General features: G+C 35.5%; 1 long non-coding RNA gene across 2 annotated transcripts; it reads right to left on the reverse strand.

Moving 5' to 3' along the window:
• Positions 1–17,195: 17,195 nt before the first annotated feature.
• On the reverse strand, positions 17,196–20,352 carry LOC136200659 (uncharacterized). 2 transcript variants are annotated; one of them, XR_010673430.1, is made up of 6 exons: positions 20,076–20,352; positions 18,425–18,705; positions 18,215–18,316; positions 18,041–18,134; positions 17,877–17,955; positions 17,196–17,526 (listed from the first exon to the last, which is right to left on the reverse strand). It is a non-coding gene; the product is annotated as an uncharacterized lncRNA (long non-coding RNA). The 2 variants fall into 2 exon arrangements; XR_010673431.1 differs by having other exon boundaries at positions 18,041–18,146.
• Between the last annotated feature and the right edge of the window lie 4,141 nt (positions 20,353–24,493).

Below are 24,493 nucleotides of genomic sequence, written 5' to 3' on the forward strand. Positions count from 1 at the left end.
GTTCTTTTGGAAGTGTTGTTAAACTCAATTTACCCGATGAATGGGAGGAGGTCGCTTATATTGACCTGATGGAGGAAGTGGTTTTATGCTTGATGGAGGAACACGGGATATAGATCCAATTGAAATCTTTTCTCAATAACAAATTCTTCTGCCAAATAGATGCAAGCATCAATAAAACCATTACTGATCCATTTTTGCTAATCCTTATCATTTCCATAATTCTCTCTAAAACTGGAAACAAAATATTCTCATTTATGGTATATATAATATATGATGCATGTATATATTTTATTCCATTAATAGAATATTCAAAGTGTGTATGTAAATGAATTTCATTCATATTCCAAATTTATTAAATGAATTTCAGACTATAAATGATTTTCTTAAATTTGATATTGTTGTAAATCAAATGAATTTCAAACAATAAATGAATTTCAGTTTTTTTATATGGTTGCAAATCAAATGTACCTTTTACGTATCATCCATATATATAACTTAGTTGAATATATATCACTTAGTTTTTAATTTATTTATTGGTATGAAAATATGTGATATGGTTTCGCAATAAGTTTCAATTGCGAGGTCACCTAGATGGACTCGTCTCTGGATTGAAAGTGACTCGACTTACGTTATTCGAATTTTCTGTTCCCGAGCGCAGATCATTCCCTGGACAATGCGAGTGGATTGGTTAAATTGTTTAAATTCAATGATACATATGCAGGTGGTTGTCTCCCATGTGTTCCGTGAAGGTAATCAAGTGGCGGACGCTCTTGCTAATTACGGTCGTTTGACCTCGGTTTTACAAATGTGGAATACCCTTCCGGACTTCTGCTCCCTTTTAGCTAGAGATAATGCCCTTGGTAGGGATATGTTTAGATTTTCTTAAAAAACATTCTTTGTACTGGATTCATATTTTTTCATCTCTTCTTTTATATATCTTGGGTCTTTGCCTTTTCGGGGGTGCCAACCTGGTTGAGATTTCCGTTAGGCTAGGTCCGTATTTCAATTAAAAAAAATGGTTTAGCAATAAGTTAAAAACGTGTAAAATTAACTTAAAATCTTGAAGAAACATAAGTTTAGAAAATGTTGAATATAGAAGACTAATTTAAATAAAACACAATTTATTATTATTATTATTACTATTAATATATGATATAATCATTCTTTGATATAATATTATTTCACATACACGTTACAAACTCACTTTTTATTATTTGTTGACTCTTCAATAATTTTGTGTGTTTATTATTTCATATACACGGCACAAATAAATTTAAAAAACAAGGTACTCGTTTGCTAAAGGATGGTAACACAAGGTACTTGTTTGCAAATTTTTAAACCACATGGAAAATCGGCCAAACAACAATGTTTATTTTTGTACATTTCCTTAATTTTCATTCATCCATTTAGAATATATTATAGTTTTACTGAGACCATCAATGACTATTGATGGTGATATTAATAAATTAAAGTGGAAATGTTAAAAAAATTAGTATATGTATCGACCTGGACCATTGATGATAATTCGTATTGTTAATAATTCTATGACTAGGCATAAAATCAGGGTTGGAATTGTTAGTGGGTACTAGTTGTGCCATTTTTTTGTTATAGTAGAGTGAAATCAACATATGAGAAGAAAATCATATCTAAGTTTTCTTGTGCGGAAAGCTTGAATTTTCGGATACGTGATGATGAATTTAGAATATTGTATTACTTTATTATTTGAAACGTATGTATAAGTACTTTGTTACATATGTCAAATTGTAGAAGTAATACTAAACATAAAAGGGTAGAAGAGTGAATTGATAATGTTGAAACTATCTTAAGCATGTGAAAGATGTGACATGTCTATTGTCTCTTGATTTTATTTCACTTAGATTGTTAATATGTCAGTGTAAAGATATCCAATCCTTATAAAGAAAACAAATATCACTAACATGACATTAATTTCAACATATCAAGCTTAGATAATTTTTTTCCATTATCTTATATTTAATTAAAAATAAAATTTGTCTATAATTCTTAAAGAAACACGTATGCCATTAGGATTCTATCCTAAACCCAATCATATAATAATTAAGATTATCTGAAACCCATATAAGATTCACAATATTTACTTAATTTAAAAAAATATCATAGGTATGTTTAGTTAAAATGGATGAATAAAATAATAAAAACTTAGGAGGAAAAAATGTAATTTTAAAAATATAGAGGATTTAAATGCAAATGAATACCTAATCTCCTTCCTTACTTAAACAAACATCATTCTACCATTGAGTGCAGAGTTGAGAGATACTCGCAGCTTCCCGTCAATCCATTTTCCAGTAAAATTTCTTCTCTTTGTACTGTTTTTTCTCACAATTTTGATATAGCTATATATTCATTTATCCTTACATTGATTTACTACTTGATATGATTAAGTCTTTGCTTTATGAGGTTTTAGGTTTCATTTCCAAAATATGCCGCAGAATTAGGGTTTTGTTTAGCATTTCAAATTCAGTGTGCTGATTAGTGCTTATGACATTTTCTTTGTCTTAGTATCATAGCTTCACAAATAGTCATGAAAAGAGGAACAATTTCTTTGGGTATTGACTCTAATGCAAAGAGAGGTAGAAAAATAAGGGAGGAAGTGACTCCATATTCAGGTTCTTCATTTTGTGATCTCTCAATGGATATTCTGGTAAATATACTACTTCGGCTGTCTATTATGAGAATTTTTGTATCAAAATCTGTTTGCAAAACTTGGAATGATATAGTTTCCCATCCTGAATTTGCAAAGCTCCATTTTAATCAAGCTGAGATTTATCCTCTGATTCGAATATAAGGGTCGAAAATGGTTCATCTTATGCAGCCAAATAATGGTGAGGTTGAAATTGAAGCCAGATTTGAAGTCCCAAACTTATTTGATATAGTTACATGCAACGGCTTGCTTTGCTTGTCTGGTGTATCTGATAAAGAGCTTCCTATTGTTTGCAATCCTATTAGGGGTGAGTTTATTAACCTACCAGACGATAAGAAGATTAACTCTAGCTCGGATGTTTTATGTTATGGTTTTGGTTTTAGTCCTACGACTAACCAATATAAGATTATAAGAATGTCCGAGCGAGGCACTCCTGGTGGAAATATGGCTGAAGTACATATTTTGGGCACAAATACATGGAAAAACATTGGTTTTTTCACCCTGTCATTGCCAATGTCATCTCCTATTTATTTGAATGGTTTTCTTTATTGGCGTTCTTATTTGGGGTCATTATCTTTACTTACTTTTGACGTTGAGAAGGAACATTTTGAGTCAGTTTCATTACCCACACTGAATCAACCATATCAATATGACAATGTGGGAGTATTAGGGGGAGAACTCTGTATATGTAAAGTTCTTGATTCTGGTGCTATTCATGTTTGGACAATGAAAGATAATGGTACCAAAAAAGCATGGTCGAAAGTTTTTTCCCTTAATCACATATATTATGATCCAATACAACATTATGGCTCATTACAACCCATCAAGTACTTGAATGATGGGGCATTGCTAATGTTTAACTCTTGTGAAGATACTTTAGTTTACATTGAACCAAAACAAAATCGATTGAGATCTTTGAGGTTCTGCCCATTTAAAGTCGAAGCAATTGCTTATATTCCAACCTTTGTTTCACTCAAACATGCTTTATCAGGACATGATGTGAAGGTGCTTAACATGAGGTCAAGGTAATTTTGATTATGATAAAAAAGTTTTTGAGAAATTAGGTGTGAAATGAATTTGAATATTACCTATTTTTATCTCTTTCTAACCATTTTATTATTCTGTTGACTAGGGGCGCCAAGTTGAAATTGCCCAAAGAGGACAATAGTTGAAGAATAGTTTCGTCCAAATTGTGATTCCAGTTCTGATCCTATTCACGGTTCTGGTTGTTACTTATGAGGAAAATGAGATGGACATTATAAGGTGCCAAATAATCTTTGCTAAATTCTCTATTACCTAAGAACAAAAGAATATATGAACTAATTTTGGCATTTTTGAATCATGTAAAATAATCTGGTTTTATTTTACAGTTGCTGAACTTTTTGTAACTACAGATACATAAATCATGTTCATGTTTAGGCATGCCATATATGAATTAGATATGAAATCATATTTTAGTGTTGTTGAATTATATATATTAACATTTAGAAAATATCAAATCATAATTCAACATGTTTTAATCTATGAAGCATGGACTTTTTTCCGGAGTCGCCGTGGCCGAGTCGGACTCGCCGGACTCAGGGACACGGCCGGAAAGTTGGACATGGCGGGTCACGGGGGACTCGGGAGTCGGCTGGGGTAAAAAAAGTTAAAGATTAGGGTTTTTTTTTATTATAATGTCACCTGTGTATGTATTGCACGAATTAAATTAGGTTTTTTCTCCTTCATTGCGCAAATCGCGATTCTATCTCCTGCAAATCCCGATTCCATCTCTTTCCTGCACAAATCAACATCACGATTTCGTTTTTATTTGGGGAATAATCAGAAACTATTTCTTCTCTCCTAGGTGATTCCTTCTCATGCGCTGCCATTCTTCTCCTGAGTTCTTCTCGTGGGATTTTGATTTCCTTTTTTCTTTTGGGATAAACAGAAACCATTCGTCCTCGTGGGATATTGTTTTTGTGATGAATTAATGACTTATCTTATTATGGATGTTCTTTTTATGGATTAGATAATGATTTATTTGTGATTTATCAAGTTTTTTATATATTTTTATATCTAATATATATAATAATTAATTATATAAAATTTGTCGTGTCCCAGCTGCACCGTGTTTCATATTTTCTAAAAATACCGTTTGCGGTGTCCGCACCCGTCTCCGTGTTTCATAGGTTTTAATGCATATTTTGGATACATGGAATTTCAGGAAAATCGAAAAAAAAAAAACGAAATTTGAACATATGAGATATTGTTCCACGTCATTTTTAGTGCATCATATGAAGACCCAATGATTGGCAGATGCAAAAAAAGTGGTGACTAGCTGAAAAAATTCCGATGAAATTTAAGTTGATAGTTCTGAAATAGACAAATAGGTTCAATTTTAAGGGCTCCCAAATCCTCGGTTTATAAATACAAGGACAAGTTGTTTCTTTTCTTTTTTAAATTCTCATTTTGGATAAAGCTTTAAAGTCCTACATATATGACATTCACAAGTTAATATAAACAATTATTCATATATAAATGAAGCTGGTTTTTATAAACGAAATGCATGATTAAACTCTTCAAGTTACAAAATTTTAAGGATTTAATGATTTAATGGTTTATCTTTCCAAATTAAGGCCTTCCATATTATAATTTCAAGTATTAAGCTATTGGTTTTTAGCTTTCACACATATTGATCCGGTTAGTGACGGCTTGTTAGCTATATGGTTAGCTTTCCTAAAATAGATTGAGTCTTTTCAATGCATGATCATACTTCCTAATTTTAGGCAAAAAGCAAATCTAAGCTCTAAGCTTTTCAATTTTTAGTATGAAGTGCATTATCATCAAATGAGAAAACAAATAGCAGCATTGACAATATGGACCATCTTATTCAAGTAGTCATTGTTATTTGTTTTCTCCTTATATGAACCAAAGGCATATGCCTTCCTATTTGAATTAGGACTCTCATTTCAGACGTTCTGCAAGGCGGATAGTTTAGGATTCTGGACTCGAGGAAAGAATTTTTGGAGCTTCAGTTGGATACTTCTCTAGTTTCTGGTTGGCAACCATTTGAGTTGTGGGTCCTAAATCCTTGACAACCTGCATAAGACTATTTGTGTACTAGATAGTTGCACCTGTAACATCAAGCATCAGCATACAACCTTATATCGTCATTTCCTTACCAGAATAAGGGCACAAACTGTTAAAAGCAGAAAATAGAAGAAAGCTTCTCAAGTTGAAAATTTGGAACCAAAACGAAAAGTGGACCGTTATGGTCTAATATTACCATGGACAGTTGAAAGTCTATCCATTTGGCAACCCATGAACCCATTTTACAGGAAAAACAAAAGTCTATTTGTACAATTGTTTGCACCATAAATGTATTAATTGGTCTAAATTACGTCTAAGTAGATTTTTCTAGGGATGACCTCAGAGGAAACCTAAGGTAAATCAAGGGGACATTAGTAGATTTTCATTCAAGTTCAAGTTCATTCATCTTTTCCAGTACAATTTTATTTTTATTTATTGTTCAATCATTTTCTGTAAGGTCGGTATCGTTTTGATAATCGAATCTTTAGGAATTTTCGATCTCTTTAATTCTTACAGTCGTTTGATATTTAGAAGTTAGAAAGCGCACTCAATTTCATTCCATAGTTTGATAACACTATAATTATCTGGCACGCCCCCAATTTCCCACAAAAGAGCCAAACAAAAATTGGCACGCTCGGTGGGACACAATCACAATGCCGCCGAAGAAAAGTGATAAAAGCAACAAAGATCTTGTAGTTGCAAGTTCTGAAGAAGAGGAGGTCATGGGAACAGGCAACGTTCCACAGATGGTGGAACGAATTGAAGCTGAAAAGGTTACTAGCCCTAGAGGAGAATCATGGATCTCTACAGAGATCCAAAATTCACTATTCTTGGAGAAGCGTTTCAGTTCCATCGAGAAGAATATGGAAGCTCTGCGGAGTGACATGGATTCGAAGATGGATAAAATACTCCAGAAACTGTCAGAACCAGGGGTAATCAAGAATGGAGAAAACCATGTTCCTCAAGGCTCCCTGGAGTCCAACGAGGGACGTGGGGTGTCCGACGCTGAGAAGTATCAAATTCCACATTTGAGGGATAAAGTTGTCTTGCAGAAGGCCGCTAGTTCAACAGGTCGCTAGCTCAATATTTTGGAAACACTAATCCTACCTCCCACACAGCTTCATATCATGATGAGGCAAGAGGCCACCATATCACTAGGGATATGGGGGGCAACTATAGAGGCAATGGAAGGAATACTGGATTTACTCATATGCCTTATGGTCACCATCAGAATGGCATACCTCAACATGTTCCAGCATTCAATATGGAGGCAGTGAGAGAAGTTGTCCAAGAGCTGTACGAGCCTGGCCTCCGTCAAGTTGGCCACCCTGAGTTCCACAAGCCTTACCCTCATGCGATTGGCATGGAGAATCCTTACCCAAGGGGATACAGAGTACCTGACTTCTCCTTATTCTCTGGGAAAGATGGTTTGTCAACTTTGGAGCACGTAGCAAGGTTCACCATCCAGTGTGGAGAACTTGCCAACTATCCCAACTTCAACCATCTCAAGTTGAGGCTCTTCCCAAATTCTCTGACGGGGCCAGCCTTCACTTGGTATGCTACTCTCCCTAGGGACTCCATCCATGGTTGGCAAGATATGGAAAGGTAATTTCACACTCAATTCTTCCGAGCAGAGCCAGAAGTGTGTGTTGCAGAACTTTCTAGGCTTACTCAAAAGGGAGATGAAAGAGCAGACCAGTTCATTGCTCGTTTTAAAAAGATGAGGAACAGATGCAATATTTATCTCCCAGAGGTGGAGTACGTGAAGATGGCCCAGAGGGGACTTGACATCGAGCTGAGGAAGAAGTTCCAAGGAATGGAGTTCAGAGACTTTTATGAGTTCGCTGCCAAGGTGACAGAGTACGAAGATCTGTTGAGGGAAGAGAGTCATAGAAAGAAGAGTGTCATGGGAACTTATTGCCAATAAATATACCACGAGGTTGCAGTGGAAAATCTTAAAAGTACATGGTCTCATGTTTGCCCCTTACTCCAGTCCAGCGGAGGACATGATGCAGCAAAAAAATCTTTCAATTGTAAACCTCCGCAATTCAGCTTTGATGTGTCCAATAGTGATGCTCTCTTTGACTTTCTCTTAAAGGAGAAGTTTATTACTTTGTCTGCAGGTCATAAATTGCCAACAAAAGAAGAAACCATAAGGAAGACATATTGCAAGTATCATGATTCCTGGAATCATACAACCAACAATTGTTGGGGCTTCAAGAATGCAGTTCAGGAAAGAATCAACAAGGGAATTCTTAAGTTCCTAGAGAAGAAAGAAGCAATGTTGGTTGATGAAGATCCTTTTCCACTGGTGGTGACTATGAACATGGTGGCAGTAGATATGCGAGATGTCCTCAATAAGAAGAAGGGAGACCTTCCTTTGAAACTTACAGAGTCCAAGAAGGAGAAAGGCAGAAGTTACCATACTTGGATCCCTAAGGAGTATCTCAGAGGTCCTGATGAAATTCAAGCTAACATCAAGGAGCAAGGGGGGCAGAAGTCAAAAATTCGAGTAGAAGTGAAGAGCATCGGAAGGAATCACTATGAAAGAAGGGTTCAGACTGAGAGGAATAAAAAACCTCTAAAAAGTGAATTTCATCGAGAGAAGTATTCCCCAACTACCAATCAGAGGAGACCTTGTTTTGTGGTGCCTCAAGCAGAAACTTCTGGTAAGTGGCGTGTGGTGCGCCATAAAAAGTTCCCCCAACCTCTTACAAGAACATAGAAGAGAAGGATGCAACGTAAGAGGGTAGCTATTGAAAGACACCATGAGGAGAAAGAGGAAGTAGGGGAACCGGCAGAAAAAGAAGAAGTGAAAGCTGGTGAGCCAGAGCCAATAGTTTCAGAGGGTGAGCCAGAGGAAATCATTCAAAATGTGCGAATAGGTGACATGGTGATACCTATCAGGTGTGCAACAGCTTCAGTGACATTGCCAGCAGATTTCTTAGGAAATTCAAGGGATCATCATGCTGAAGAGGAGAATAGTTCACCTATTCCTGAGAAGAGAGATTCATTCACTAGTGGGGTCACAATTCAATCGAGTGGCCCAGGAGAACCAAAAAGAGTGGTTTTTGAGAAACCTGCTGATAGCATGACCAAACACATCAGACCTCTTTACATCAAGGCATATCTAAATGGCAAGCCAGTATCAAAAGTGCTGATCGATAATGGCTCTGCAGTGAATATCATGCCATTTAGGATGATGATGACCTTGGGAAATTCAATAGAAGATCTAATTGCCACAGAGGTTATGGTGTCAGCTTTCACAGGGGAAACCACCAAAACCTTAGGAGTTCTGCCAGTAGATATTACTGTGGGAAGCAACACATCTATGGAAGCATTCTTCATTGTTGATTCAACAGCAAGCTATCAAATCTTGCTAGGGAGAGACTGGATTCATGCCAATTGGTGTGTACCGTCCTGACTCCATCAATTCTTGCTTTTTTGGAAAGGAAATGAAGTAGAAGTTGTCTGGACAGATGGGAAACCATTTACAACTCAAGCTGATTCCGTGGAGGTAAGGTACTATGATGGAGCTGTGGGTCCAATAGAGTTCAGAGGTGAAAGCAAGAGAGGAGGACCCAAAAGTATCACCTAGAAGAAGCAATGTCAGAACAAAGGGAAAGCTATCCTCCAACCATCAGCCATCGTTCCATCCAAAGCTTGGGGAGCGTTGGGAGAACCGATCATCGAAGAAATCGATGATTAGTAAGCATAATGAGAAAGAAATGGCAGTAGCTACCGCTGCCATACAAAAAGCCCAAGTGCAGCAGGTGTTGGAGGAATTGCAGAAGGAAGAAGGTCTGAAGGCTCTAGGTGCTGAAGTAATCTATGAAGAAGAGCCTCTGGAAGAAGAAAGTGAAAACGTCATCCAGATAGATGAATTGAAACTAGCTCCTTCACCACTAGAGGATGATAGATCATTGGACAAAGATCCATAGGAAGAAGTGAACTTGGGAACTTCTGACATCGTCATAAAATCCAAAAAAGAAATGGAACACATAGATCACTTGAGATGTGGTTTTCAAAGGATGAAGGAGCATCAACTGAAACTTAATCCCCTCATTTGGGGTGAAAGCTGGAAACTTCCTCGGGTTCCTGGTGCACCAAAGAGGCGTGGAGATAGATCAGAATAAAGCCAAGGCGATCATGAAGTCCAAATCCCCTCAAACAAAAATGGAGCTTCAGTGGTTCTTGGGGCAAGTGAATTATCTCAGGAGGTTCATCTCCAACTTGGCTGGAAAGTTTAAGACATTTTCTGATTTGTTGTGGTTAAAGAAGGAAGATGAATTTAAATGGGAGAAACACCATCAGCAAACCTTCCAGAGTATCAAAGAGTATCTATGCAAACCTCCTGTACTTATGCCTCCAAGGCCAGATGTACCTTTGAAATTTTATCTATCTGACGCTCATGTTCCATTGGATGCTTGTTAGCACAAAACAATTCCAAAGGATATGAGCAGGCAATATATTATTTGAGTAGATTCTTGAATGCAACTGAGGTAAAATATTCACCAATTGAGAAACTCTGCCTTACATTGTATTTTGCTTGTACCAAACTGCGACATTATATGATTGGTGCAAGGGTGTTGGTGGTATCTCAGACTGACTTGATCAAGTACATGTTGAATAAGCCGCTCATAACTGGGAGGATTGGAAAGTGGTCACTGGCTTTGGCAGAGTTTACTCTGGTGTACTATCCTCAAAAGTTAGTGAAGAGGCAAGCACTTGCAGATTTCCTTGCAGATCACCCTTGTCTTGATGTGAATGATGAAAAAGATCAAGATCTACCAATCTTCAGTGTTGAAAAATCCGGTTGGATTTTGAAATTTGATGGATCTAGCACTGAGACATCTGCAGGAGCAGGAGTAGTCATTATATCCCCCGTGGGAACCAAAACAACAATGTCTTTCAACCTGGATTTTAAATGTACGAACAATCAGGCTTAATATGAAGGTGCGGTCATTGGCCTAGAGATCTTGAGGGAGTTAGGAGCAGATGAAGTCTTGATCCAAGGGGATTCCCAGCTCGTGCTGAGGCAACTATTAGGAGAATACAAATGCACCAGTCTCAGCTTGGCTCCATATTATACAGCCGATGTTCAACTACTGCAGGAATTCAATGACTTCTCTTTTCTTCATGTTCCCATAAAGATGAACTGGGAGGCTAATGAGCTAGCTCAAATAGCCTCTGGTTTGAAAATGTCAGAAGAACTCACCCATAAGTTGATAATGATCAAGAAGCTCAGACATCCTTCCATCATGGAGAGGGGAATTCAAGTGGAGACATTCAATACAGATGTCAATCTAGCTAGTGACTAGAGGAGTCCCATCAAGGAGTATTTGTCGAACCCAGGAAGACGAGTACCTTATTCCCTCAAGATTAGAGCATTAAACTTCTTATTGATGGAAGGTGACTTGTACCGCAAAAATGTAGATGGACTTTTGCTGAAATGCTTAGGATTTCCAGACAGCATGGAAGTTATAAAACAAGTCCACGAAGGAGTATGTGGAGCTCATCAGGCAGACATCAAGATGAAGTGGCTCATCAGGAGACATGGGTACTTCTGGCCATCTATGCTGAAGGATTGTATGTCTTATGCAAAAGGATGCCGCCAATGCCAAAGATATGGGCAGATTCAAAGAGTTCCTGCAAATGAGATGCACGCAGTCATCAAGCCGTGTCCCTTTAGAGGATGGGCAATTGATTTGATAGGGAAAATTTATCCTGCATCATCAAAAGGGCACAACTTTATGATCGTGGCAACAGACTACTTCACAAAATGGGTAGAGGCCTTACCAATAAAGAAAGTGCACTAGAGAGATGTTGTGAAGTTCATCAAGGAGAACATCATTCACAGGTACAGGATCCCTCAGTCAATTACCACAGACCAAGGAACCATGTTCACCGGAGATGACATGAAGGACTTCATGAAAGATTATGGAATCAAGTTATTGCACTCCACTCCTCATTATTCACAAGCTAATGGTCAAGTTGAGGCCTCCAATAAAGTTCTCATCAACATCCTTGAAAAGATGATGGAAGATAACCCTAGTGAATGGCACATCTTACTTTCAGAAACTTTATTGGGCATACAGAACATCAAAAAGGAGTGCCACAGGCGTCAGTCCTTTCTCATTAACATATGGACATGATGGCGTGCTTCCTATGGAGGTATTAGTGTCGTCCCTCAGAGTAGCCAGACAAAATGAACTCACTCCAGCAGAATACACAGAAGCTATGATGATGGAACTTGAAGAATCTGATGAAGCTAGAATGCAAGCACTTGATCGAATGATCGCCCAGAAAAAGAAAGTAACCAAAGCATACAATAAGAGAGTGAAAAAAAAGACCTTTGAAGAAGGAGACATGGTTTGGAAACTCATCTTACCAGTTGGGACTAAAGATAGAGCATATGGAAAATGGTCTCCAAATTGGGAAGGACCATTCAAAGTCTTCCAAGTTCTCAAAGGAAATTCTTATTGGTTAGCCAGCTTGCAAGGGGAGCCACATAAGAGGTTCATCAATGGAAAGTACCTCAAGAAATTCTATCCCACCCTTTGGGAACCGAGGGAGCATCAGCCATATGATATAGGCAATATATATTTGATGTAACGAAAAGCAATTTCACTTTGAAAATTGTAAAGCTCGCTTATAGCCGCTATTTTGTTGCAATAAAATAATAGCAGGCCTCAAGGCCGCAATTTATTCATCAAGCAATGTTTATCCAGTCTATTGTTAAGCCCAAAATATACCTAGAATATCCTATATAAATACGTTAAATTTACATTGAAATCGTGCTAATTATATTCATTTGGAATACTTTTACGTCTTTATTTACTTCTTTGATGCAAGGTACCTAAATATTTGGTAAAATCCAAATAGGAGCGAAAATGGAGCGAAAACGGAGCTAAAATGGAGGAAAAACCTAAAAAACGTACCGAGAATGCATATCAGTCAGAAGAACGCTCAAGAAGGACGAAAAGCAGTCGAGAGACAGGGAAAATTCTCTCTGTCGCGACTGAGATTTTGAGAATCTCAGTCGCGACCTACGGAAGCCAGCTCGGGAGAAAAACAAAGTTTTCACTCGTCCCTATACCCCCTGTCGCGACTGAGATTTTCAGAATCTCAGTCGCGACAGCGAACCATTCTACACACAAAACACATGTTTTATATCGGAAAAACGCGTCTGTTCGTTCGGATAAAAGCAACCCCTCACCAGCGGACACGACCCATCATTTACAACCCTTCAACAACTATAAATAAGTGATCCATTTCAAGAAATCAATGTTGGGTATGTTGGAAAAGTTAGAGAAATTAGAGAAGAAAGTTATTATGTTGAGTTTCTGATTCAGAAAAGAATCAGAAAGTTAGATTTCATTTCTGTGTAAACAATCGTGCTGTACACGAATTGTTATTAGATTAGTTATAAAAACAGTATTAGTTTAGTTTTCATTCTGGTACTAGACGAGATCAGTCTCTATTCCGAAGATCCAGCGAGAAGAATTGACGGCTGAAGCGCATGAGGTTTGACGAACCTACGGAGTTTGAGAGAAAGATTGACGACCCGGATCTCAAAGTTTTCGTTACAATGCTATCCAAGTTTCTACTTCTCTGTTAACTTGTGAAAATTCACATTTCATTAATGATATACTTATTTATTCAATACATTCTTACTGTTGTTATTTTGATATTGTTCTGACAAAATGATTTTCAAAATGATAAATTGGTGTTTTTATTAAAACGTTCTATTCCATCTTATTCATATAAGAACTTTGTTGAATACTTGACAGATTTAGTTTTTATGGATGACATGATCACTGATCGCGGCTTATCAGACATAAAACACTAGTTTGATTAAGGTAGGAATCACCTCAACATCAGGGGGATTTCTATGGTTCGAAGCCATTTAATTGAATAAATCGCTATATTGTTACATGTCCATAATCTTACAAAGTTAAAGTTGTTTTCTTTGCTTTATGAAAATAAGTTCTATTTTATTCCAATTGCGGAAATATTTGTCTTGTAATCAAAACCACAAAGACGGAACTGTTCTCTAAACTCAATATAATCCTTCTATCTAATCCTAATTTACCAAAACCAATTCCATCAATTAAACGTATTTCTTTTATTAAACATAAATACGTGATTAAAACCGAATTAAATAAAGTTTTAGTTAAAAAGCGTTCCCTGTGGGTTCGATATCTTTTATTACTACAAGCGTATACCGTGCACTTGCGGAAATCGCTCAACAAGTTTTTGGCGCCGTTGCCGGGGAACGCCAAATATTTAACAAAAATTTATATTTTTCGTGTTTTATTCTGAACCTTGGTTAACAATATATTTATTTATCTTTATAGTTTTTTTTATTTATTGAGGATGGTCACTAGGACTAAACCCTCGTTGTTATTTAACGTTTGCAATTAGATGTTTGCAGAAAAAAAAAATCCAAGTTTCTCAAAAGATAACCTGGAGATTTGATTATCAATAAAATTCACAGAATGAGTCTACAGAAAAGAAAATTAAGCATGCAGATACATCAGAAGGAAAAGAAAATTTTATGAAATAGGATGTCAGATGTGACAGATGATTTTTCCAGAAAATTTACCTCTTCCCAAACACATTTACCTCTTTTCTATACACTAAACCTTCACCAAAACATCATTTCTCTTTGTAAACAAATTATTCAAATCCTACATTACATCCAAATAATTTTTTTCTTTTATCATATCATTTCCTTAAACACCTACATTTATCTCTCTAAGAAACAGCCGATCAACTCTTCTCAGACAGATATATCAGAAAGTAGGAATGGGGAATACAGTCAATGAAATTATCTTATCCGTCAGGAAGAAATTGTATACATTTGATATAGTTTTGAAAGTTTCGGTTCATGTGCGTAGTTCCAGTTCGTGCACAAAACTAGAAGTTCGGGCATTCAACCAGAATCAGTAGATCCTTAAATTGAGAAAACGTAAAAAAAAAAAAATAAACATCTGATTCCAGGTAAGTTAGAATGGACAGGACCATTATTTTAAATCGGTCCAGATAATTAATTTTGTCCATAATTTTGATTCTCCTTGAGAATTCTTAAGGATTATCACCTTTTTAGTTTTTAATATTTCATATTCTAATTTTTACATTTTATTTTAGTTTAATTTTTATATTCATCTTTAGTTTAGCAATAATGATTAGATTAGAAATATAAAAAAAAAATTCATTGAAAGATATTGAAAATATGCTTTGTATCTTCAATTTTTGTAATTTATGAGGAAAGTGTTTTTAGATTTCAAGAAATCTCAATTGAATTAAAATCACACATAATTTATGTTTCTGTTTGTATAGAGATTTTTAAACAAATCTCTACAGTGATTTTTTTATTTTTTTTGACGTTTTTGAACTTACTCAATTAAGATTTTAAAATTCTCTATAAAACTAGGGAGGACCAATGCAAAGCATTCCTTGCCAATTGGCAAGACGTGTCGCGATCGATATTCCAATTTCTCGACCATGACACGCATAATTTTCAATAAGATGTCTTTTGTTCTATGAAAATTAATTTATTTAGTTTTCATATTTTTAATTTTTAGTTTTTCTTATCTTATGTTCATAATTTTTATTTTTCTTTTTAATTTATATATTTTTATTTTTGTTTTTATTTTCATTTTTATTTTGTGTACAAATAAGTTTGTCAACATTAAAATTTTAATCTAGTCATGTTTTGAAAATGATTTCATTAAGTGTTAAGTGATCTTGAGGAATTACAAAATGCAAAAATCTCAGTTGAGATTTTTCATGTTTCAGGATTTGGAAATCTCAGTTGAGATTCCGAAAATCTCGGTTGAGATTTTCTGTTTTTTCCAATTTGAAATAACTGTAAGGGATTACAGCCATCTGATTTTTAAAATTTCTGTCAGTTGATTCAAAGAGGTATCACTTTGGCACCTTTCTCTTTCTAACCGACACAACCTTTCACTTATAGGACTTATATATTCCTGTAGGATCAGACTTCAATCATTTCATTTTATCTTTCTGAATTTCTTTTTCAAATTCTCAAATCCTACAGACTTCATTTTCTTTTCTCTCACAGACATGACTAAGTCTTTGAAAAGTGTTCAAAATCACACTTCTTCTCAAAACGGGAAAGTTGATATCTCCGATCGATATGGTGAATGGTTTCCCATTTATAACCATGACGAGGGGAAACGCTTCCTGCAATTCAGATATGCTCAATTCTTTGGCATGATGTATCTGGACGAGTTTCTGAACGAAGAACTCGGGATAAGCGAAGACATTGATCGCTATCTGACTAATTTGGGTTGGACCAAATTTGTTTCTATGAAATTTCCTGTAATTGGGAACTGGGTATTAGAGTTTCTGTCTACCGTTCGGTTCGTCAATAAGAGGCGTGTTCGTCTCAGTTTTCGTTGTGAAGGGAAGATATTCACTTTTGGATATCCTGAACTTCATACTTGGTTTGGTTTTCCACCACGGGACAGCACTCCACATCATCCTGGCAGAGATATGACTTATACTGATATCTGGAGAATGTTGACAGGATTTTGGAGACTTAATCCAAGTCTTGCCTACAACAAATCAATATATTCTAAACTCCATGCTGTATCTGCATAAATTCCTCTGTCATAGACTTTTTGGTCGAGTCAGTAGCAATGTTGTGAAAGATATTGATCTCTATGTGTTGGGCGACATTTTCCAAGGCAACTCAGTGAACTCCTCAAAGATTCTAATGGAGGGGTTAGTTGCTGCTTCCCGTTCGAAGAAACTGAAGATTGGGTTCGCCAACCACTACAAAAAAAAATGACTTTTGAGGACGGTTAAAATTGTCCCCAAAAATAAGAAAAATTGTCCCCTATACTTTTGGGGACAATTTTTTTCGTCCCTTTGTTCTGTCCCCTATGCGAGCGTACCCAATTCTATAGGGGACGAAAAGGATGATGTCGTCTCCATTTTGTAGGACGATTGTCGTCCCTAAGACTAGGGATAAATATCGTCTCCATTCTGAGGGACGATTATCGTCCCCGTTCTTAGGGACGATTGTCGTCCCCAAATAAAGGAGACAATTTTTGTCTCTGAATTAGGAGACAAATTTTTGTCCTTAAATGAAAGGACAAATGTCGCCCCTAAGCAGAGGAGACGACTTTTATCCATTCACTAGGGAGCAATTTGTTTGTCCTCAAATTAAGGGGCAATTATCATCCCTATGCAAAGGAGACTATATTTGTCCTTAAAAAATCCTAGCAGAAATTTTAACAAACCTGAAAATATATATATTAACGTTTGGATTGAAGGGAGCACTACAGAATGTATCAATCCAGATTAAGCAAGCAATGTTACATGCCACAAGCTATCTACTCAACATGTATGACCAAATATGCACATACGTGAACAACCAAAATCCCAAGAAATGAATTAACAACAAATCTTGTTCCCAAAGCAAATGAAATTAAGATTTCAATAAATATATCCACATGAAAACAACTTAATATTTTCAAATACCCTAACATGTTAACTTTATAAAAATTACAACACAGTTCTAGAACATGAAGTTAATTAATAGCAAATAACTCAAGCAACTAAAATTCTTGAGTGAACTAGATCATTTCAGTTGAGGTGAAAGGGCAACAATATTAGGTATAAGATGATTGATAAAAAGGTTTACTTCAACAGTTGAATTTTCACCATTACTCTAGAATGATTTGTTAAACCATTGCCTGAAATCCATAAAAAGTTGAGCAGTGCCCAAATTCCTCATTCTGCAAAATAAAAACAAAAAGGACACACAAATCAGAAAGTCTGGGGGATTAGTTCTGTTACCTGGAATAGTGTTCAAGCTAATAGCAATTTTCTCACTCTGATAGAGTTTCAATCCAACATTCAACTTAAGAGTAGCATTCTTTATTTGGTGACTTTCATCAATTATAATAAAATGTCAATGTATTTTACTTAGTTTTAGTCTTTCATGTCTGTTCATTAGATATTCATAAGTTGTCAAAAGGACATTGAATTTATGTTGCACAATATACACAAGCAAAAGAGATATCCAGATACGAGAAATTCAATCAATTCCAACTTAACACTTAAATATTATGTTCTTATGCCTTACCTTTGCCTTATGCTTAGGATTTCTGGGGGAGATTTTGAAACTGCAGGTTCAAATTTGTATTCTAGGTGTCTAACACATTCTGAGATAAGGAAAAAAGACAGTAAGAAGTAAACAAAATACATATTAAAAGACGGGTAAACTAAACATATCTTTAACTCCTTAACTGGAAGAGAAGAGTAAGCCCCTAGTCATTTAGAGGCAAATCAAGCGTGAGATGTCTCTAGTTCAAGTTGTGGTATACTGTTGCAGCTTCTGAACCTGTTAGCATGCCTAATAACAATCATACTTAAAACATTATAATTGTGCTAATTAACTAAAAATAACACAATGGTTCTTACATTTGGATATGGAAATTGATTATTTGGCACCAAAGCTAATAATGAGCTTGAGCATAAGAGCAACAATGCAACATCCTCCAATACCTGCTACATGTGTCTTGTCTAAAATAGAATAACTTTATTATACACAACATAACTTACACTAATAAACAATTGTGTAATGCAAGAAAAATACAGAGGATATATATAGAGATAGATAAGCAAAATTACCACTTGACTCTTCTTGGGCATCGCTATCTCTCTGTGAAACACCAAAATAAACAAGAATCGCCTCTATTTCTACAATTCCTTCTTCTTTCTTTCCTTCTATGAAAGTTTTCTTTCTACCTCCTTATGCACCACAAAAACCTCATGAGCTTTTTTCACCACTAGTTCACATTACATTTGGAACATCTTGTTCATGGCCATGATTTTCATCCACTTTATATCACATTCATCTAATATATCTCCTTCACTCTCAATTTCTTGTGATTCAACAAAAAGACCTTGTACTGTGATTAACATAAGCAATACAGAAATTCACATAACCAAAATAAAATAATTTGAAAATTCATATGATTATTAAAGGAATGTAATATATGATAGCTAAGTTCAGGAAAAGAGAAGATTTTTGGGCTATCACAATTTGACTCCTCACAATCAAAATAACACTAATAATCATAATTTAACCTTCAAACGACAACGGATATGAAACTTCCTATTAACTTCTTCAAATTCATCCCTGTCTGCAGACACTCACTCGACCAAAGGAAAATGCAACCAACTCAGCAAAACATGCATTACTATTCAAGTGCAACATATAACAAAATCACAAATCCACATCTTGTAGCCCAAAATCATGTAAAGACATAAAAACCAAATATGTAAAAATTTATTGTATTTCAGCTACCATATAACCTCTAGCTGTAAGAGAATCAGAAAGTGCGTATGTCAGCTCAAAATTTACTTAGCAAACTGCTTTTACCTTCTAGATGTCTTTAGCCAACCAATAAAGATCGATATTACCAGAGTCTGGCTTGCTTGGTTCTTGGAAGGATTCTTTTTTAGGTATCCCTCGCTTCATAGATGGTGAGGATGAAGGGCTGTCCTTGTATAACTCGTCCAAACTATCAAAAAGGCTATTTCGCATATGTTCAGCTGCTTCGAAGAATCGATTGATTCTACCGAGAAAGTGGCGTTCAATCCCTTCAACATCATTTCTAAGCCCTGGGAAGTTAAATGGTGACTCGTGCAACTCGCTTGATCTGGAAAACCCTTTACCCACCAAGTCTGTAACATCCTCGGTTTTCTCACACTTTCGGATGAACTTCCCGGGCTCCACCTCTTCCGTCCTGCACTGAGATTTGACTACCGTTCTGGTGGAGCATGCCTTCCCACCAGAGGAGGAGGACAAATCACCGGAAGGCAATGAAGAATTGAAATCGTCTTTCCACACCCACCCCATTTCGTTTCCAGTTGTGGTATGTTCGCGAAAAGTCTAGAATGTGTATATAGCTATTATTATTTGGTTTGGGTTGGGCAATACGTTTCCTTTGCCTATAACCAGAAGCGTGTCACTTTTTAATTTCTTGTTTGGGATTACAATCAAAATTTTTAAAAGCTTGCCCTAAAACTAAATATACAAATCCTAACTTTGAACTTCAAACAGTTATTATAAGAGCCCTAACTTATGAGCAGATAAAGAATTTGACAAAAAATGGGTCAAAATCCCCAAATTATATAGGCTTAAATCTTAATCAAATTCAACTCAAAATCATAAATGTTAGTAATACAATAATTAAATTAAAGATTTCAAACCATGATAATCATGACAAAGCCTTCAATTTGATCTAACAATTGAAAAAAAAATCGAAACAAATACCTCTATAATCGGACAAACCCAGTTCTTCAATGTTAGATTTTCCTCCTTTCTCGTTGCTGGCATGAGGTTTCCGTCATGACCACAACTCCTGCCAACAGTTATACCGTCAATTTACACAAGAAAAAAGTACGACCTTTCGAAAGGGAATGTTAGATAAGGGAGGCCTGAGAAAGGAATAGGACATAAGGAGAGGTTTGAATGAAGAGGGAGGTGATAGCCGGAGATTCTGTTCCTAAAAGAAGAGAGAGAAACGAAAGGAAGAAGAAGACACGTTACAGAGTAGGGATTCTGTTCCTAAAAATTAGTAATGTTTAAATTAATATTATATAATTATTTTATATAATTTTGTCCCCTATTGTAACATAAAAAAGGAAAAGAAGACAATTAATATATTAGTCTGCAATATTAATTGCAAATAATATTTGAGGACAATATGTTTAAATTGTTCCTCATATTTTGTCCTTAATAATCCAATTTTTTCTATAGTGAACATCATTTGTGGAATCATATTAGGAGCCAAGGGAACTATTTCTGTTCCTTGGACTGATACAGAACCATTCCCTATTTGAGAACGAGAGACTTGTCAAACGAGTTTTCCGTTCTGGTCCAACATTTCTTTCTGCACCAGAGAAGCAAGTCTTCGTTCAAACGAAGATTAACAGAGCCAATGCACGTCGTCTGTCCTCTACTTAGGGATATATTTTATGCGTTTCTGTCTGTTGTTTTTAATATATATGAGTGTTTGATTGTAATTTATGTTTTTATAATGTTTCTATGTAAATATATATTATGGTATTGTTTATAATAGTGAATAAAAGTGCATTAATTCCTTAGTTTATTTCTTTCATTTAAGGAACAACCTTTTGTTTTCCTTCAATTTAATATTTCAGTTTTGTTTATCTCAGTTTCAGGGATTAATATTCACATTAATGTCACTTATTTCACGGAGAAATTGGTTTTGAAGTGTTAAAATCATCAAAAACAGTCCCAATTTTACCCAGATTTTTCAAAATCTCAGTTGAGATTTCAGATTCTCAGTTGAGACAGCAGTGGAAAAAAATTTTCGCAAAATTTCGCCCCTCTCCCTACTTGCTGTCGCGACTGAGATTTTGAAAATCTCAGTCGCGACTTGCGACCTGCAGGGACGGGATTTGGACGAAATTTCACTCTCTTTTCCTATTCCTACTCTATTTACTACCTATTCAACTATCCTAATCACTACCTATTACATACACCTATTTAAATCACCTCTTTTTACACCAATCAATCATCTTTTCTCTTCCCAATACCAAGATTCACTCATCTTCCCCATAAATCTTTACCCTATTCATCTTCTTCTTCCCTAATTCACCACCATTATCTTTTACTCTCCCTTTCATCTCTTTCGTATTTTCTTCATCTCTTTCACCAAATTTCACTAAAAATGCCTAGACAAAAGACCGTTGCTAACAAAACTAAAGCCATCGAAGTCAATCGATTACAGGTTCAATATAGAGAACCGTTCGACATTGCGACGGAGGTCGAAGGACGCAAATATCGCCGATTTTCTAATAGCCAAATAGAGTTCGTCGACATGCTTTTTCTTGACAACGATACGGTAAACACATTTTCTTTTACCGAGCGTATTGATGAATATCTATCCGTTCTTGGTTGGAAAAGATTTTCTAGTATGCGTTTTCCTAGTATTAAATCGCATATTATTGAGTTTTTGGTTACTTTAACCTATGACAAAAAGAAAGGAGTTATCTCTTTTCGGAATAATGGAGTTCGTTTTGAGGTTGGGTATGCGGCCATGAACCGTTGGTTTGGTTTTCCTACTCGGAATTTTTTATTCCAAACCAAAACCTTTTGATTCACACACGGTTTGGAATACTTTCACCGGTTTAGATGTTTTTAGTCCAAAGAATACATCTAGTAAGCTACTTAAGGATGATTGTATATTCTTCTTTCACAAGTTTTTTATTTGGTCGGGTTGAAAGTTCAAAAGTGCAAGTTCGTGATTTGGTTGTGTTAGATGCTATTTTTAAGGGTTTGACAATTGATAGTATTGAGATGATATTTACTAATTTAGTTCGAGCTTCTAAGTCCCGCAATAAGCAAGTGCCTATGGGTAATTTAATTACCGGTATTGTTTTGGGCGCTCGAGGTGAATTAGCGGATTATCAAAATATGCCTCATGTTGGTTTACCTTTCTTGGATCTCACGGTACTTCAAAGGGCCAATTTATTGAAGAAAATGGGACCGCCCGCCTTTATATCTTATGCGGATCGCACAAGACGTGTTTTTGCTGCCATGAGTAGTGATGCCTCGGGTTCTCAAGGTTTAGGTGCCCAAGATGATGATGAGGAAGATGAGGCGGAATTTGATGCAGATGAGGAGGAAGAGGAGCATGTTGATGTTAATGCCACCGAGCAAGCAAATGTGGCACCGAATGTTGAAGAACAAGTTGGATGGCAACGTGTCTTGACACAAATGAACGAGCATTAACCGTCACATGAATTTGCGGTTGGATGTAGTCGTTGCCAATAATACCGAAATGAGTTCGAGGATAAACACGGTGGATGCCAATATCACTACATTGAGACGTGAGCACAAATCTACTCGTCGCCGGTTGCTCTCTTTCTTCCGACGCCAAGGAGTTGAGACTACGCCTTCTCCACCACCTTCACCTTGATAGGTTTTATCCTTTCTATCTTTAACTCATTTTCGTTATTATTATTATGTCTTGTTCGATTTGGTACACTATTTAAAATTATGTTTGGTACAATTTTCTTTCTTATTATGTTTGAATGTTATGGTACTCTATTTTTCAATTCTAATTCGTATGGTTTACTTCGTACTATTTTTCGTGTTTTATCGCTTTTTGCACCAATGAGGACATGGTCCAAATTAAGTGTGGGAGGAGATATTTCATATTCATTTTTAATTTTAAGTACGAATGAGAATGAATGCTATTTATTTTGCATATTGTTATTCAATTTTAAGTCAAGTATAATATGCAACATTTTTCAAAACCAAATGCAACATTTTTGCTTATAAAGTGCAACACTTTTAAAAATAATAGCAATTTTTCATAAATGTAACTTTTTGTTAAGTATATATTTCATATGTTTCAAATAAATTCTACTTTCAAAATAATGTTAAGCATATTTTAAGGTTATCATTATTGATAGAAATAATATTTCTATACGGGCCATATTTTACAAATATTTTTACAAATCTCCGATACGATTTTACAAAAAACGTCTCGAGTAAATGTATGTAAGTAAAATTTCTTTAGTTTCAAATCTCTATTTTATATCATGAATTCATGATAAATATAAATCTTATTTTCAAATTTCAATTAGGTTTATAGGCATAAATCGAACTAACAACTTTAGCTTTTTAGCTCGATATTATTTTTTTCGTCTTACATTAAAAACCAATTGAAGTTTTTAAGGAAACTTTAGCCATAATACATGTTGAATTTCAAGTCAATATAGGATGAATGTGCTATTTTTCTTTTCCCAATTTATAATTAGTCGTATTCTTAACTTTTGGCCACGATTGAGACCAACCTTATCACAATCGAGGTATGAAAGGGAAGAACATTAAGTACCGTTTACTTTTGGCCACGATTGCGACCATCCTTATCACGGTCGAGGTATGAAAGGAACGTTAGAAATTAAAGCAAAATTAAACGTGTTTAAAGTTTTAAGTAACGATTGCGTCCACCCATGGCATGGTCGGTACCTCTTAAACGAACACGAAAGCAAATAAAATGCGTATAAAGTTACGATCGAGACCACCCTTATCTTGGGCGTAACTAAGCAAATATATTAAACCTAAGTCCTTAATAAATCCATATTTGTAATATTTTAGATTTAGGAAAGGAAATTTTGTGCTTTTAATTGCCTAGAGACGAAAGATTCGAAAAACATGCATGCTTACACCGTCCCGAATACTTCAATATAAAAATTGAAATACAAGACGAATGATATATCTCTTTTATACTAGCTAGTTTGATACTTTGCGTATAAATTTACCATGAAAAGTTTATCTTTCGGTTTAACTAATTTAAAGAGGAATATATGGATATATGTTCTATTTATAAAGAGATTGATTAAAGAATAAATTCAGTGAAATTTTGCTCGGGACTAGCAAAAGCTTAAGTGTGGGAGTTTGTTAAGCCCAAAATATACCTAAAATATCATATATAAATACGTTAAATTTACATTGAAATCGTGCTAATTATATTCATTTGGAATACTTTTACGTCTTTATTTACTTCTTTGATGCAAGGTACCTAAATATTTGGTAAAATCCAAATAGGAGCGAAAACGGAGAGAAAACGGAGCTAAAATGGAGGAAAAACCTAAAAAACGTACCGAGAATGCATATCAGTAAGAAGAACGCTCAAGAAGGACGAAAAGCAGTCG

Source organism: Euphorbia lathyris, chromosome 7 (genome assembly GCF_963576675.1).
Source record: "Euphorbia lathyris chromosome 7, ddEupLath1.1, whole genome shotgun sequence".
Lineage (NCBI taxonomy): Eukaryota > Viridiplantae > Streptophyta > Magnoliopsida > Malpighiales > Euphorbiaceae > Euphorbia > Euphorbia lathyris.